At 47.5% G+C, this 16,898-nt stretch overlaps 1 long non-coding RNA gene across 1 annotated transcript in view; it reads right to left on the reverse strand.

Moving 5' to 3' along the window:
- Positions 1-221: 221 nt before the first annotated feature.
- The window catches only part of LOC129703626 (uncharacterized), a 29,523-nt gene continuing 12,846 nt past the window's right edge, over positions 222-16,898 (reverse strand). The window contains exon 3 of the long non-coding RNA XR_008724595.1: positions 222-418. This is a non-coding gene — a long non-coding RNA (uncharacterized LOC129703626). The remainder of the gene's footprint in view (positions 419-16,898) is intronic.

Here is a 16,898-nt window from a genome sequence, read left to right on the forward strand (position 1 = left end):
TAAGTTGGGCTGAAGGGCCTGTTTCCACACTGTATCACTCTATGACTTTGATTTGCTCTATGATGGAAACCAAGTACTGTATTAATGATATTAATTAATTGTATTATTGATTATTGTATATTATCTGTGCCTGTTGTGTTTCTGGATCTTTAAACTCCAGCAGGTTAGAATCTCTCTGTCCCGTTGCTGGGACAGATGACAATGAAACCCTCTTGACACTGTTGACTTTTGACTACATTAATTCCACAAAGTTTCAGTTGATAATTTATGTCGCCAAGCTCTGAAATTCCTGACATTCCCCTGGGTCAGCAGGGTGGTCACTGTGGTCCTGGCAACCGTCAGATGCTGGCAACGTTATTTGTTGACGCTCCCAGCTATGGGTCCTTTTGTAGATGTTCCTGTCGGTGCACAACATGTCCTGGAGAATGAAGAGAGAGTCATCAAAATCAATAATCCATAATCCATAACCTATAATCCCGGGGGATCTACCCCCGGGGGTCATGCGGCTTTTGGAGCCCGACGTCAGTCTCAACCCGAGACTGCGAGCTTCTTGATGTTGAAGTTGGAGCATCGATCTCAGGCAACGAACCGCCACCGATGGTAAGTCCACACCTCGCGGTGGGACACAGTCAGTCCCAAGCGAGGCCTCCAGCTCCGCGATGTTAGCCCGCAGAGCGACCGGAGATACGACCTGGAAAATAATCGCATCTACGGCAATTGACAATAGACAATAGGTGCAGGAGTAGGCCACTCGGCCCTTCAAGCCAGCACCGCCATTTAATGTAATCATGGCTGATCATCCCCAATCAGTGCCCCATTTCTGCCTTCTCCCAATATCCCCTGACTCTGCTATCTTTAAGAGCCCAATCTTGCTCTCGAAAGCATCCAGAGTACCTGCCTCCACCGCCCTCTGAGGCAGAGAATTCCACAGACTCACCACTCTGTGAGAAAAAATGTTTCCTCGTCTCCGTTCTAAATGGCTTACTCCTCATTCTTAAACTGTGGCCCCTGGTTCTATACTCCCCCAACATCGGGAACATGTTTCCTGCCTCTAGCATGTCCAAACCCTTAATAATCTTATATGTTTCAATGAGATACCCTCTCATCCTTCTAAACTCCAGAGTGTACAAGCCCAACTGTGTTTTAGTTTCGGCCACTCCCTCTTCTCCCCTCTCCCATCGGGCGAGAGGTACAGAAATCTGAAAACGCACACCTCCAGATTCAGGGACAGTTTCTTCCCAGCTGTTATCAGGCAAGTTATCTGTTCTATCACCAACTAGAGAGCTACCATCTACCTCATTGGAGGCACTCAAAGTCTTTGCAATCGGTCTCTACTGGACTATCTTGCACTAAATCTTGTTCCTTTTATCAAGTATCTGGACACTGTGGACGGCTCGATTGTAATCCCGTATTGTCTTTCTGCTGACTGGATAGCACACAACAAAAGCTTTTCACTGTACCTTGGTACACGTGACAATAAACTAAACTGAACTAGATTAAAATTGAACAATGTGTGTGGGAAGGAACTGCAGATGCTGGTTTACACCGAAGATAGACAAAAAATGCTGGAGTAACTCAGCGGGACAGGCAGCATCTCTGGAGAAAAAGGAAGAGGTAAGATTTTGGGTCGAGACCCTTCTTCAGACTGAAAGTAGAGGGGGCGGGGGACTGGAGGTGGGAAAAGGCCAGAACATAACCCTAAAGCCAAGCAACGTGTGAAGTTGCTGTGTTTTAGGAAATAAACGTTTGTGGCACCTTTAAGGTCCTGTCCCACTTACTCGATTTTTTTTCGGTGACTTGCCGGCACCCGTCATAGTCGCAGCAGGTCGTGGGGTGATGCCTGTTTGGTGGTGAGTAGTCGCCCAAAGAGTCGTGCCTTTTTCTGATCGCTGCTGGATTTTCAACACGTTGAACATTTTCGGCAACCTGATGCGACTATGATGGGTGCTGGAAAATCAGCGGAAAAAATTGGGGTAAGTGGGACAGGCCCTTAGCGGACACAACTGCACCGTAGAGTGCAGTGCGGAGAAGAGAGACAAAAATTTTTGTTAGGAGCTTTAATGAATTGGGACAGGCAGCATCTTGTGTAAAAAGGAAGAGGTATTTGGGTCGAGACCCTTCTTCAGACTGAAAGTGAGGGGGCGGGAAGGGTCCTGGTGTGGGAATTTCCAGAACATAACCCTAAAGCGGCAAGCAACGTGTGAAGTTGCTGTCTCCGATTTTAGGCCAATAAACGTTTGATGGCACCTTTAAGTTTGTGAAATAAGCCCGTTTGTTTACCGACTTGACCAGATTTACAATTCAGGTGACTTGACAATGGCACCCGTCATAGACTTAGACACACGCATCTAACCACAAATCACACCTCAATTCTGCAAGTCCATGAAAAGAAAAAAACCGTGCCAAGTACAAGATATTAATTTAACTCGGTTTAATTAGTTTCAAGTCCAGTCAACAGTGTTTTATGGTCATGTGTCCCAGATAGGACAATGAAATTCTTGCTTGCTGCAGCACAACAGAATATTCTACGCATAAATACAGAACAGTCAGTTCAATTCAATATACACATAAATAAGCGGACTACAAGTGCACCGTTAGAGTGCAGTGCGGTCTGAAGTAAGAGGGAAAGACTGATTTTTGTTAGGAGCTTTGATGAATTGGGACTGTTCAAGCTTGTAGCTTGATGTATTTGCAGCCCCCTGCAGATTGCTGTCCACGGGAGGTCAGTGGCAATCTCAAAGAGATTCCAGTACCTTTCATCCTCTCGCCCCAGTGAGGGGCAGGTGAGGTGGGTCTAGGTGGGGACGTTTCCGATATTACTCTGCCCCTGCACTGGAGGAACGACCTTTGCTCGTGGATCCGCTGACATGTTGCAAACGAGGAGCCCTCCAACAGGAAGAAGCCTGGGACCGACATACAACCACCGTCACGTCGCAGGGCTGGCCGAGAGACGGGTGGAGCAATGGAGGAGCGCTGCTGCTGCTGCTGCATCATAGACTTCGGAGGCTCCAACAACAGGTCTGTGGACGGCGGCACCGGGATCCCGCGGCTCCCTTCTGGAGACCGCTTTTCAGGGCTCTCGCAACGGCGACTTCCCCCGCCCGAGTTATTAATTGAAGAGCCGGTTGGAGCGGGGCCTCAAGTCCTGTCAAGCGCGGCTTGGAATGGCCGCGGGACTCTGTGAGCCCACGCCCGGGGCTCTAAAGCTTTAATTGCTGCAGGACAATCGCCATCGCCAGCCGGGGGCTTTGACTTTGACTCTGACATCGGGGTTCAATTCAATATGGAGACAAGTTTAATAGGCCTTCCATCACAAAGTGCAATAGGCTGTTGATGAGCGTGGTTTGTCAGTTCAGGGTCTGGGTATTCTTGTAATGTAGCTGCAGAACACGGCATTCGTTTGGACCTCAAGGGGTCCAAATGACAATTAAATGTATCTTGTATCTTGTATCTTGACCTGGATGTTCCAGATTTCAGGCTCCTGTACCTTCAGCCTGATGGCAGTGGAGAGATGAGTGTGTGGCCAGGATGGTGTGGGTCCTTGATGATGTTGGCAGCCTTTTTGAGGCAGCCACTGCGATAGATCCCTTTGACGGTTTATGGTCATGTGTAGTGATGTACAGTGCACTGCACAAGCACACAGTGCAAAACACAACTAGAACGCAAGACCATGGTCTATGGCGGTGGTTCTTAATATTGTTTGGCACCAGTAGGCGTGTACGTGAACAAAATACTGTGTGCGGTATGTACCTTTGTTAGGTTCCTAAACATGGACTCAACAAATGAATATGTTATTTGTGTCCCCTTCATGACCCTGGCAAAGCCCCAAACGACCCCTATAGGGAGTCACCACCCCAAGTAAAGAACCAATGGTCCAGAGTGTTCCGTTGCTGAGGTAAGATTAGGGTTGTGTAAACATAGAAACATAGAAAATAGGTGCAGGAGTAGGCCATTCGGCCCTTCGAGCCCGTACCGTCATTCACTGTGATCATGGCTGATCATCCAGAATCAGTACTCCGTTCCTGCCTTCTCCCCATATCCCTTGATTCCGTTAGCCCTAAGAGCTAACTCTAATGCCCCTGTCCCACTTAGGAAACCTGAACGGAAACCTCTGGTGACCTTGCGCCCCATCCAAGGTTTCCGTGAGTCGCCAGAGATTTTGGTCACGTACCTGGAAAGCCTTGACCGAAACGTGAGCTGCATCTACTGACCAAAGATCCAACAGGATCTTTGCTACCGACCGACCACACACACACACACACACACACACACACACACACACACACACACACACACACACACACACACACACACACACACACACACACACACACACACACACACACACACACACACACACACACATCGTGAAGGCGGGGGCCAGGGACAGTGGAGGTGCACTGTCTGCGCGATGAAGTGGAAGGTAAACGGCTGCCACGGAGCACGATAAGTCTGTTAGGGAGCGTGGGAGGGAGGGAAAGAAGGGGAGAGAAGGATAGAGAAGGGAATAGAGAAGGGGAGAGAGAAGGGGAGAGAAGGGGAGAGTGAAGGGAGAGTGGAGACAGTTTTAAGAAGTTTAATAAAGTTAGCGGGCATTTTACTTTCCAGCGGATCTTCTAGGTCGTGAAAACCAAAGATCCTGATCTTTGCTGAAAACTCTAATGAGCCAATCAAATGGCTGGTCAGCGAAGGAGGTTGCCTTTGACTGCCTGTAAGTAAATAGCAACCCCACTCCACTGGCGTCGACCAAACGGCAAACTATTTTTAGTCAAGGCCGTTTAAAAAAAAAAAATAATCGCAGGACCATAGAAGAAGCCTCGATTACGTTGTGGATTTGCCAAACCAGGCTGCGAGGTAACCAGTCAGGATAGACGTTTACACTTTAGAGGCACAGCATGGAAACAGGCCCTTCAGCCCACCAGGTCCACGACGACCAGCGATCACCCCGTACACTAGCACTATCCTACACACACAAGGGACAATTTACACTTACTCCAAGCCAATTAACTTACAAACCTGTATGTCTTTGGAGTGTGGGAGGAAATCCACGCAGGTCACAGGGAGAACGTGCAAACTCGGCAAAGACAGCACCAGTAGTCAGGATTGAACCGAGGTCTCTGGCGCTGTGAGGCAGCAACTCTACCACTGCGCCACCGTGCCTGCATGTGATCCGCACACGCACGCATACACACATGCACACACACACAAACACATGCACACATACAAACGCAAACACACACACACAACACACACACACACACACGCATACACACACAAACACATGCACACAGGCACACAGGCACACATGCACACTCACGCACACACACACACACACACACACACACACACACACACACACACACACACACACACACACACACACACACACACACACACACACACACACACAACACACAAACACATGCACACACACAGGCACACACACACACACACAGACACACACTGACACACACACACCTGCACGCACACCTGCACGCACACCTGCACGCACACACCCACCTACACACACACCTGCATGCACACACCTGCGCACACACCCAGACCACACACACACACCTGCGCACACACACCTGCACGCACACACACACACACACACACACACACACACACACACACACACACACACACACACACACACACACACACACACACACACACACACACACACACACACACACAACACATGCACACACATACACATACACCAAACAAACACCACACATGGACAGACAGCACACACACACACACTTACACACACACATACACACAGAAAAATATCAGTGAAACGTTTCAAGTATCTTGCAAAGATTGTCAGACATCCTTGATTGCAGCAAACATTATTTCTTCCTCTCTCTGTTTCAGTGAAGTGAGGAAAAGACTCACTTGGCAAACTTGACAATTGACCAATTCCTGCCGTTTCATTTGTTTAATGCATGCAGTGTGGGCTTCAGAGGGAGAGAGAGAGAGAGAAAAAAAATCAGGATTCCAGCAGGTAAAATTGATCATTTTGTGGTATTCCTCAGGCTGAACGAAACCACTATTCCTTAAATAGTATTTGCAAGTTTTCATGACATACTCTTTTATGGAACAGATGGCACTCTGTGGATAGGTTGATCTGTGCTACCGTGATTACTCAATAAAAGATAAAAGAGAATTCTCAATCAGGGTAACATGATCCAGCGGGCTCAGCTTCATTCAGTTACACTTGCCTTCTCCACAGTAGATTGCCAGTGTTCAGAAGAATTATCAAACCGCAATCATCTTGTAAAGCTGCTGGAAGTCTCTGCCCGTGACCTCTACAGACTGTTGTCATAAAACACCTTGGAATCAATCAGTCCCTGAGAACTTCATTTCATTGCAAAACCAAGCATTCAAACAATCATTGAAAGATTTCCTTTATTGACATTACATAATCACTCTCTGGTAAGATATTGAGAGTTACCTACTCCCTTGAGTTACTAAATATTGACGTTAGTAACTGCAATTTAAGATAAGAGTTAAGGGCCAGTCCCACTTACGCCACTTTTTCGGCGACTGCCGGCACCCGTTATTGCAACATGTTGAAAATCCAGCGGTGACCAGAAAGACGTTACGACTCTTTGGGGGACTAGGAGACGACTCACGACCATACAAGCGACACCCCAGGAAGTCGCCCAAAGAGTCGTACCTTGTCCTGGTCGCCGCTGGATTTTCAGCAAGATGAACATTTTCAGTGACGTGTAACGAACTATGACGGGTGCCGACAGTCGCCGAAAAAGTTGCGTAAGTGGGACAGGCCCTTTAGAGTTCAACGGCCCGGCAACTGGCCCTTCAGCCCCACTCATCCAGTTGGCATAGTGGGCTCGTACCATTTGCCTGCACTTGACTCTCTTAAAGATAGCGGAGTCAGGGGATATGGGGAGAAGGCAGGAACGGGATACTGATTGTGGATGATGCACCATGATCACATTGAATGGCAGTGCTGGCTCGAAGGGCCGAATGGCCTACTCCTGCATCTATTGTCTATTATCTATTGACTCTGTGAGTATAGAAGTTGGGAGGTCATGTTGCAATTGTATGAGACATTGGTGAGACCATATTTATAGTATTGTGTTCAGTTCTGGGAACCATGTTACTGTATAGGAAAGATGTTGTCAAGCTTGAAAGGGTTCAGAGAAGATTCATGAGGATGTTGCCAGGACTGGGTCTCTATTCCATTGAGCACAGGAGGATGAGTGGATATCTTATAGAGGTGTACAAAATCATGAGAGGAATAGATCGGGTAGATGCACGGAGTCTCTTGCCCAGAGTAGGGGAATCGAGGATCAGAGGACATAGGTTCAAGGTGAAGGGGAAAAGATTTAATAGGAATCCGAGGGGTACCTTTTTCACACAAAGGGTGGTGGGTGTGTAGAACGAGCTGCCAGAGGAGGTAGTTGAGGCTGGGACTATCCAAACGTTTAAGAAACAGATAGACAGGTACATGGATTGGACAGGTTTGGAGGGATATGGACCAAGCGCAGGCAGGTGTGACTAGTGTAGCTGGGACATGTTGGTCAGTGTGGGCAAGTTGGGCCGAAGGGCCTGTTTCTCACACTGTATCACTCTATGACTCACAGCCTTCCAAAGCCATTCTAACCAGATATCTGTCCCAATGTCCTTTTACAAGCTGTACCTGTATTCATTTATCTCCAGCTTCCTCAACAGCTAATTCCAGATACAGTCTGAGTGAAACAGTTGCCCCTGAGCCCTCAAATGTGGAATTCTCTGCCACAGAAGGCAGTGGAGGACAATTCACTGGATGTTTTCAAGAGAGAGTTCGATTTAGCTCTTCGGGCTGACAGGAACAAGGGATATGCGGAGAAAGCTGGAACGGGGTACGGATTTTAGTTGATCAGCCATGATCATACTGAATACCGGTCCTTCTGCGGCAGAGAATTCCACATTCACAACTCTGGGTGAGAGCGTTTTTCCTCATCTCAGTCCTAAATGGTCGTCCCCTTATTCTAGGTAATACCCCTTATTCGACACCGAGGTAATCAATGAAATCATTAGTCTTAGTGAAGCTGGTTGAGTATTAACTAGATGATAAAAGAAAAATGTGTTATTTTAAAAACCAAAAAAATGCAGTAATAAGGTCATCAGGTCAAAAGGTCATAAGGTTATAAGGAATAGGAGTAGAATTAGGCCATTCGGCCCATCAAGTCTACTCCGCCATTCAATCACGGCTGATCTATCTCTCCCTCCTAACCCCATTCTCCTGCCTTCTCCCCATGACCCCTGACACACGTTCTAATCAAGAATTTATCTATCTCTGCCTTAAAAATATCCACTGACTTGGCCTCCGCAGCCTTCTGTGGCAAAGAATTCCACAGATTCACCACCCTCTGACTAAAGGAATTTTCCTCATCTCCTTCCTAAAGGAACGTCCTTTAATCACAAGGTTAAATAGACTGCTGTAACAAAAATACAGTTTTCGAAATCATCGTCATAAAGCATTGAAACAGGCCCTTCGGCCCAACTTGCCCAAGCCAACCAAGATGGCCCATCTACACTAGTCCCTCTTGCCCGCGTTTGGTCCATGTCCCTACAATCCTTTCCTGTCCAAGTGTCTTATAAACATTGTTATAATACCTGCAAGTGTACATTCAATTTCATTTTAAGGAGAGCCTTTCGGTGAAATTGACAGTGACGTGAAGATTACATTTGGTATTAATATTGGTATTGGTTTATTAATGTCACGTAGACTAAAGTAGAATGAAAAGCATTAATTTGTGTGCTATCCAATTAACTTGGGTACTGCTATACATGAGGACAATGCAACATTTGATCAATGTGAATAAGTGGACATGGCCATGAATATGTGTACACAGTGAAATGGCAAATAAATTCACGGCTATAATCTGACAATACGGCAGACGTAGGGCTAATGAGCCTGTCCCAATTTTAGGCGACTACAGGCGACTAGGCTGTTGCCACATGGTTGCCGGGGTGTCGCCTGTATGGCCGTGAGTCGTCTCCTCAGTCGACCAAAGAATCGTAGCGTCTTTCAAGTTGAAAATTTTCGCCGACCTGCAACGACCTACAACGGGTGCTGGCAGTCGCCGAAAAAGTCGCGTTAGTGGGACAGGCCCATTACATGCCAGCTTGGTCAGCATGGACAAGGTTGGGCCGAAGGGCCTGATTCTGTGCTGTACAACTCCATGACTCTACAAACGCAACTCCTGTCAAAGTTGGCAAACCTTGTGAGGGGTTTAAACACTGCACAAAGTTTACTTTCTACCTCATTGGTGATCCTCGGACTATCCTTGATCCGACTTTGCTGGCTGTACCTTGCGCTAAACGTTATTCCCTTACCATGTATCTGTACACTGTGGACAGATCGATTGTCATCATGTTATTGTCTTCCCGCTGACTGGTTAGCACGCGACAAAAAGCTTTTCAATGTACGTGACAATAAACTAAACTGAAGCTGAAGTCATTGGACAGGGCAGGTTGTCCACAGATACCAAGTAGTCTACGTGTCTGGTGATCAGAATTAAATTAAATTTTCACTGTACCTCGGTACACGAGACAATGAGACATGTAGCGTGTTTCTGGTCGCCGCTGGATTTTCAACATGTTTGGAGACAGTCGGCGACAGTGGGTTTGATGCCAATGAGCGTAGCGTGACTTCTCCTGACGCAAGTGCTGCGTAGGTTGTTGCCAGGTGACGTAAGTTGTCGCCGGTGCAGACTTCATTTTTTTTTTGTTGTTAACGTGACATCAACATTTTGATGGAGCCACAGTTTTCGTCACGCCATAAGGCAGGAATGGTAATTGGAGCAACCTGTTGATGTTCTGGCTGCTGACTAAGTACTGACCAAATAACACACTTGAATGGACAACATGGATAAGTGACGTTTCGGTCTGGGACCCTTCTGCAGAACTTCAGTCTGAAGAAGGGTCTCAACCCCAAACATCATCTATCCATGTTCTTCTCAGATGCTGCCTGGCCCGCTGAGTTACTACAACACTTTGTGTCTTTTTTTGAGAACCAGCATCTGCAGTTCCTTGTATCCACTTGCATCTTAATGTAAGATATGGAAATGTTTAACGTACGATGGAGTGTGATTGAGGCAACACTTTAGACTTTTTTAGTTTAGCTTAGTTTAGTTTTGTTTAGCTTCGCCCTTCGGCCCACCGAGTCCGTGCCGACCAACAATCCCCGCAGGCGAACACTATCCTACGCACACTAGGGACAATTTCCATTTATACCAAGCCAATTAACCTACAAACCTGCACGTCTTTGTAATGTGGGAGGAAACCACTAATTCGGACATGATCCACGCGGTCACAAGGAGAACGTACAAACTCCGTACTGACAAGCACCCATTTTGCCAAGAGCATTGGTGAACATTTTAAACTATGAACTTCATTACTTATGTTCCCCTTTCGTTCATGCTTCTTTCTGGACTCCAAACGCTTCTATGATTTAAATCTCATTGAGAGCACCTGCTTCACACTTGCGGGTTCAGACACCACGGGCTAAACAGTCTATCACATCGTCCGACATTTACGTAACACAGACAATGGAATTTAATTTAATTCTGATCACCAGACACGTAGACTGCTTGGTGTCTGTAGACGAGCAATTTATAACACATGATGAACACCAACCTGCCCTGTCCAATGACTTCAGCTTCAGTTTAGTTTATTGTCACGTATACCGTACAGCGAAAAGCTTTTGTTGCGTGCTAACCAGTCAGCGGAAAGACAATACATGATTACAATCGACCCGTTTACAGTGTACAGATACATGATAAGGGATAACGTTTAATGCAAGGTAAAGTCAGCAAAGTCCGATCAAGGATGGTCCGAGGGTCACTGATGAGGCAGATAGTAGTCCAGCACTGCTCTCTGGTTGTGGTAGGACGGTTCAGTTGTGTAGGAAAGAACTGCAGATGCTGGTTTAAATCGAAGGTCGACACAAAACGCTGGAGTAACTCAGTGGGACAGGCAGAGAAGAAAGGTCTCGACCCGAAACATCAGCCATTCCTTCTCCCTCGGTTGGTTCAGTTGCCTGATAACAGCTGGGAAAAAACTGTCCCTGAATCTGGAGGAACTCAGCGGGTGAGGCAGCATCTATGGAGGACAAAAATGCTGGAGAAACTCAGGGGGTGAGGTTACCTTCGATTGTTCCAGCATCTGCAGTTCCTTCTTAAACACTGAATCTGGAGGTGTGTGTTTTCACACTCCTTCACACTGATCGTATTTTTTAATATGAAAAAATTTCTTCAGGAGCCTACCATGGATTTTTCTAAATGTTCTTTTTGCTACAGTCTACACTGGCATGGTGGGCCGACACTTCTGAAAATGTTTGTGTACACTCTTTTAATAATATGTTTAATATGTAACGTGCTGATTTTATACTTTTATGGTTATTCATTTATTAAATTAGTAGTTGATTGGCCAGAAGATTGTGCGGCACGGTGGCACAGCTGGTGGAGTCTCTGCCTCACAGCGCCAGAGACCCGGGTTCAATCCTGACCTCGGGTGCTGACTGTACGGAGTTTGCACGTTCTCCCTGTGACCGCGCGGGTTTCCTCCCACATCCCAAAGACGTGCAGGCTTGTAGGTTAATCTGCCTTCTGTAAATTGTGTGTAGGGAGTGGATGAGAAAATGGGATAGCTTCGAACTAGTGAGAGCGGGTGATTGATGGTCGGCATGGACTCGGTGGGCTGAAGGGCCTGTTTCCATGCTGTACCTCTCAACCTGGGTTATGGGGAGAAGGGGGGAGAATAGGGTTAGGAGGGAGAGATAGATAAACATAACAACATAGACATAGAAAATAAGCGCAGGAGTAGGCCGTTCAGCCCTTCGAGCCAGCACCGCCATTCAATGTGATCATGGCTGATCATCCACAATCAGTACCCCGTTCCTGCCTTCTCCCCATAACCCTTGATTCCGTAGATCAGCCATGATTGAATGGAGGAGTAGAATTGATGGGCCGAAGGGCTTAATTCTGCTCTTATCACCTGTGACCTTTTGCGATTATTCACACAGAAGAGTGGAGGGTATATTGAAGTAAAGAAAATTGTTGATGAAGGAAGCAAAATGTTTAATTGATATGCACGCCAGCACCACTTGTGGACAAAGAAGGCACTGCGTCCACTTCTAAAATGTAGAGAATCTCTCATGACAATGAGGAGTTTTGGCCCCAGGCGCCGGACTTTGCACGCAATGTTGCACGGCCGCTGATTGGCCTTTGTGTTGTGCTGCACGCAAAGTCTGACACCCCGTTCAACTCTTGAACCGATGATTGGCCGTGAGAAGGAGGGGTGGTGGTGTCGGCGGTAAGCGAAGGTCCGAAGGTCGGACAGCTGGCCACGGGCGAGGCGCTGCTGCTGCTACTGCACTCCACGGGCTGCACTACGTCGGGACGGATGAGGCGGGGTCGGACGCGGCGCTCCGACCCGACCGTCCCCTCGACCCGAGGAGTAGCAGTCAAATACTGGACAAGGGCGGTCCCGTACTGGACAAACCAATTTAGCCCAATATACGGGATGTCCTGGCTAATACGGGACAGTTGGCAACCCTAAAACCCCTGTCCCACGGTACGAGTTCATTCCAAGAGCTCTCCCGAGTTTGCCCTGATTCGAACTCGGAGATTTACGGTAATGGCCACTCGTCGGTACTCGTGGCTCTCGTGGATATTTTTCAACATGTTGAAAAATCTTCACTAGTCTTCCCGTGCTTACCTGCCATTAGCGAGTCTTCCCGAGTACCTGCCGTTAGCGCTCAGAGACGTCCCCAAGCTCCGACGTACCCACTACGTTCATTCTCCGTGCTTACCACGAGTTTGATTTTTAGATGTCGGGAAAGCTCTTGGAATGAACTCATACAGTGGGACAGGGCTATAATAACCAAGCACTCCCAAGTCCTATTGCACCTCCGATTTCTGGATTCTCTCCCTGTTTAGAAAATAGTCTTCCTTCAGTGGTCGAAAAGTGACAAAAGATAAAAATAAGCTAGAGAGGACAAATCTAACAGCAGTGTCTTGCAATAAGTTACCAAGCAATTCCACGCTCAACTGCACACGAAGAATCCATGACATTTGTCCACAAAAACATGCGAGGAGATTTTTTCTTTCAGGTTATTGATAAAGCAGTTATTTCACTAACAAGCGGCTTGTGGCATGAGTTAACACAGTAATCAGCTCTGCAATCCCAGAGACAAACTCCAGACCAGAGTCAGCTTGGGTCACCGTGACCCTTCATTGCACGCTGTCCCCCAGAGCTCCAGTTAAACACAGCTCAAAGATCAGCAGTCCCTTCTTGATATATGTTCTGATTTTGGATTTATTTGTAAATGCGGCTGAAAGGCAAAGCGGTTATTTATCCACCACATGTTGTCAATCCTTCACATGATAACCTCGAAAGGGAGAAGAGAAACATTTTTAAATTTTTTAAATGTCGTCACAGTAAAAACAATCCTCGACTTGTAGCTAGAGTTACAACTAAATTAGTAGCGGGCGGCACGGTGGCGCAGCGGTAGAGTTGCTGCATCACAGCGGCAGAGACCCGGGTTCCATCCTGACTACGGATGCTGTCTGTATGGATTTTGTATGTTCTCCCCGTGACCCGCGTGGGTTTTCTCCGAGATCTTCCCACACTCCAAAGACGTACAGATTTGCAGGTTAATTGGCTTGGTGCGAATGTAAAATTGACCCCAGTGTGTGTAGGATAGTGTTATGAGCCTGTCCCACTTACGTGACATTTTCGCACCCGTCGTAGGTCGTTGCAGGTCGCCGAAAATCTTCAACATGTTGAAAACCCAGCGGCGACCAGAAAGACGCTACGACTCTTTGGGCAACTGAGGAGACGACTCACGACCGTACAGGCAACATATCGCGGGGTGAAGACTGGGTGGTCGAGATTAGTCGCCCAAAGACTCGTACCTTGTTCTGGCCGCGTAAACGGACAGGCCCTTCAGTGTGCGGAGATCGTTGATCGGTGCGGTCTCGTTGGGCCTAAGGGCTGTTTCCGCGCTGTACCTCTAAAACTGGAAAACTAAAATACACAAGGGAGCTAAAGGTTGTGTCAAATGGGAAAGTGTGGGGGAGTTTCTGCAAATCTGGTCCAGTGACGGACTGTCTCAACTACATCCTCTGATGAGGGCAAGTGTAAAATGGATTTGCCGCCCACCATAGACCGGAAAACTTATACCACCGCAGAAAATCCCAGGAGGGAGTAATCGGGCTGGGCCGCCCCGACTTGGGCGCCGAACCTCCCCCCGGACAACTTGGGGTGCGGAGGCCGCCCCGTGGGGCCATTCTGTGCCCTTCAGATGGGAAAGTTTCTGCAAATCTAGTCCAGTGACCTGCTACATCCTCTGATCAAGTGTGATTTCATAGACCTGAAAATCATCCCCAATCATGAGTAGGCCATTCTCCGTTCAATGTGATCTGGCTGATCATCCCCAATCCCCGTTCCTGCCATCTCCCATATCCCCTGACTCCGCTATCTTTAAGAGCCCTATCTTCTTTCTTGAAAGTACCCAGAGAACCTGCCTCCACAGCCGTCTGAGGCAGATAATTCCACAGACTCACCACTCTCTGTGAGAAAAAGTGTTTTCTCTAGAGAATTAGATGGGACCAAAACTGCAAACAATACTGCAGGTGTGGTCTCACTGAGGGAAATTCACTACCTTAAAACTAGTGGATGGTTCCACTAGTGGGAGAGTCTAGGACCAGAGGGCACAGCCTCAGAATTAAAGGACGGTTGATAAAGATGCTGGAGAATCTCAGCGGATGTGGCAGCATCAATGGAGCGAAGGAAATAGGCAACGCTTCATCCCGAAACGTTGCCTATTTCCTTCGCTCCATAGAGGCTGCCGCACCCGCTGAGTTTCTACAGCATTTTTATCTACCTTCGATTTTCCAGCATCTGCAGTTCCTTCTTAAACAGAATTAAAGGACGTTCCTTTTGGAAGGAGATGAGGTGGAATTTCTTTAGTCAGAGGGTGGTGACTGTGGAATTCATTGCCACAGATGGCGGTGGAGGCCAAGTCAGTGGATATTTCTAAGGCAGAGATAGATAGATTCTTGATTAGTACGGGTGTCATTTAGTAAAAGCGGGAGAATGGGGTTAGGAGGAAGAGATAGATCAGCCATGATTGAATGGCGGAGTAGACTTGATGGGCCGAATGGCCAAGTTCTGCTCTTATCACTTATGAACGTGTGAATTCAGCTGGCATCGATGTTAGGAGAAGGATATCTTGCAGGAAGCAGATGCACAGAAAGGATATCGAACTAACATCTGCAGTTAGACTTTAGACTCTAAAGATACAGCGTGGAAACAGGCCATTCGGCCCAGCGAGTCCGTACCCCGTACACACTTACACTATCCCACACACTGGCGACAATTTACAATTTTTACCCCAGCTAATTAACCTACAAATCTGGCCGTCTTTGGAGTGTGGGAGGAAACCGGAGCACCCAGAGAAAACCCACACAGGTCACGGGGAGAACGTGCAAACTCCATACACACAGCACCCTGGTGTGCACCCAGCATCTCCCTAGTTACCCTGCTAGTCTCCCCTCCCCCGTACACATCTCCCACCACAAGTCCCTCAATTCCCTTAGATCCCCACTGATCCCACTGACTCCTCCCCTGCCCTTATCCACCCTCACCCCTCCAGCTTCATATTTCTCTCCTCCTCTACTTTTTCGTCTCCTTTTCATCTCCAGTCTTTGTCACTTACTCCACCCATCTGGCAACCACCCCATCTTATCTGGATCCACCCATCTCATGCCAGGATAGACACAAAATGCTGGAGTAACTCAGCGGAACAGGCAGCATCTCTGGAGAGAAGGAATGCGTGACGTTTTGTGTCAAGACCCTTCTTCACACATGACCTGACCCGAAACGTCACACATTCCTTTTCTCCAGAGATGCTGCCTGTCCCGTTGTGTTACTCCAGCAATTTGTGTCTATCTTTGGTGTAAACCAGCATCTGCAGTTACTTCCTGCACAACACTGCCAGGCTTTATCCTGCCCCCACCCCTCTTTGCTAGCTCTCTGCTCACTCCCCCACCTCCACTCCCGACCCGAAATGTCACCTGTCCAATCCCTCCACAGATGCTGCCTGACCCGCTGAGTTACTCCAGATGCTTGTATTTTGCTTAAGTTCCAAGTGAAATGAAAGCATTTTCAAAGCAAGTGAATCCCTTAGGTAAAGAAATGAATTTAACAACATCAAAATTGAAACTTTGAGAGTTTGTAGAATGGGAGGAAAATGAAAAATTAGGTATAAGTTGTGGCACTTTAGGAAAATGGATCCTCGTGAAGAATGTAGAACAATGACCAAGGATGAACAACTTTAGCTGGAAACTACGGTGGAAAACTGTCCAGACAGAGTGTGGTTTGTTGAGTTGCGTTTGCACAGTAATGTTAGGATAGAAGAGAGCGGGGGAAAAAAACCAGGAAAAGCTTCTGGAATGTTCCACAATATGAGACCCTGTTACTCGGAACGTCGGCAACTCTTGAAAAGTTCCAAGCGTCACAGATGGGAATGGGAGCTGGAAAAACCCAGGTGCTGAAAAGCTCACAAGAACGATGCCAGGAATGAGTGGGTTAACCTATGATGAGTGTTTGACAGCACTGGGCCTGTACTCGCTGGAGTTTAGAAGAATGTGGGGGGGGGGGGGGGGGACCTCATTGATATTTACTGAATAGTGAAAGGCCTGGATAGAGTGGATGTGGAGATGATGTTTCCACTCGTGGGAGAGTCTAGGACCAGAGGGCACAGCCTCAGAATTAAAGGACGCTCTTTTAGCAAGGAGATGAGGAGGAATTTCTTTAGTCAGAGGGTGGTGAATCTGTGGAATTCATTGCCACGGAGGGCTGTGGAGGCC

This window comes from Leucoraja erinacea, chromosome 14 (genome assembly GCF_028641065.1).
Source record: "Leucoraja erinacea ecotype New England chromosome 14, Leri_hhj_1, whole genome shotgun sequence".
Taxonomy (NCBI): Eukaryota; Metazoa; Chordata; class Chondrichthyes; order Rajiformes; family Rajidae; genus Leucoraja; species Leucoraja erinaceus.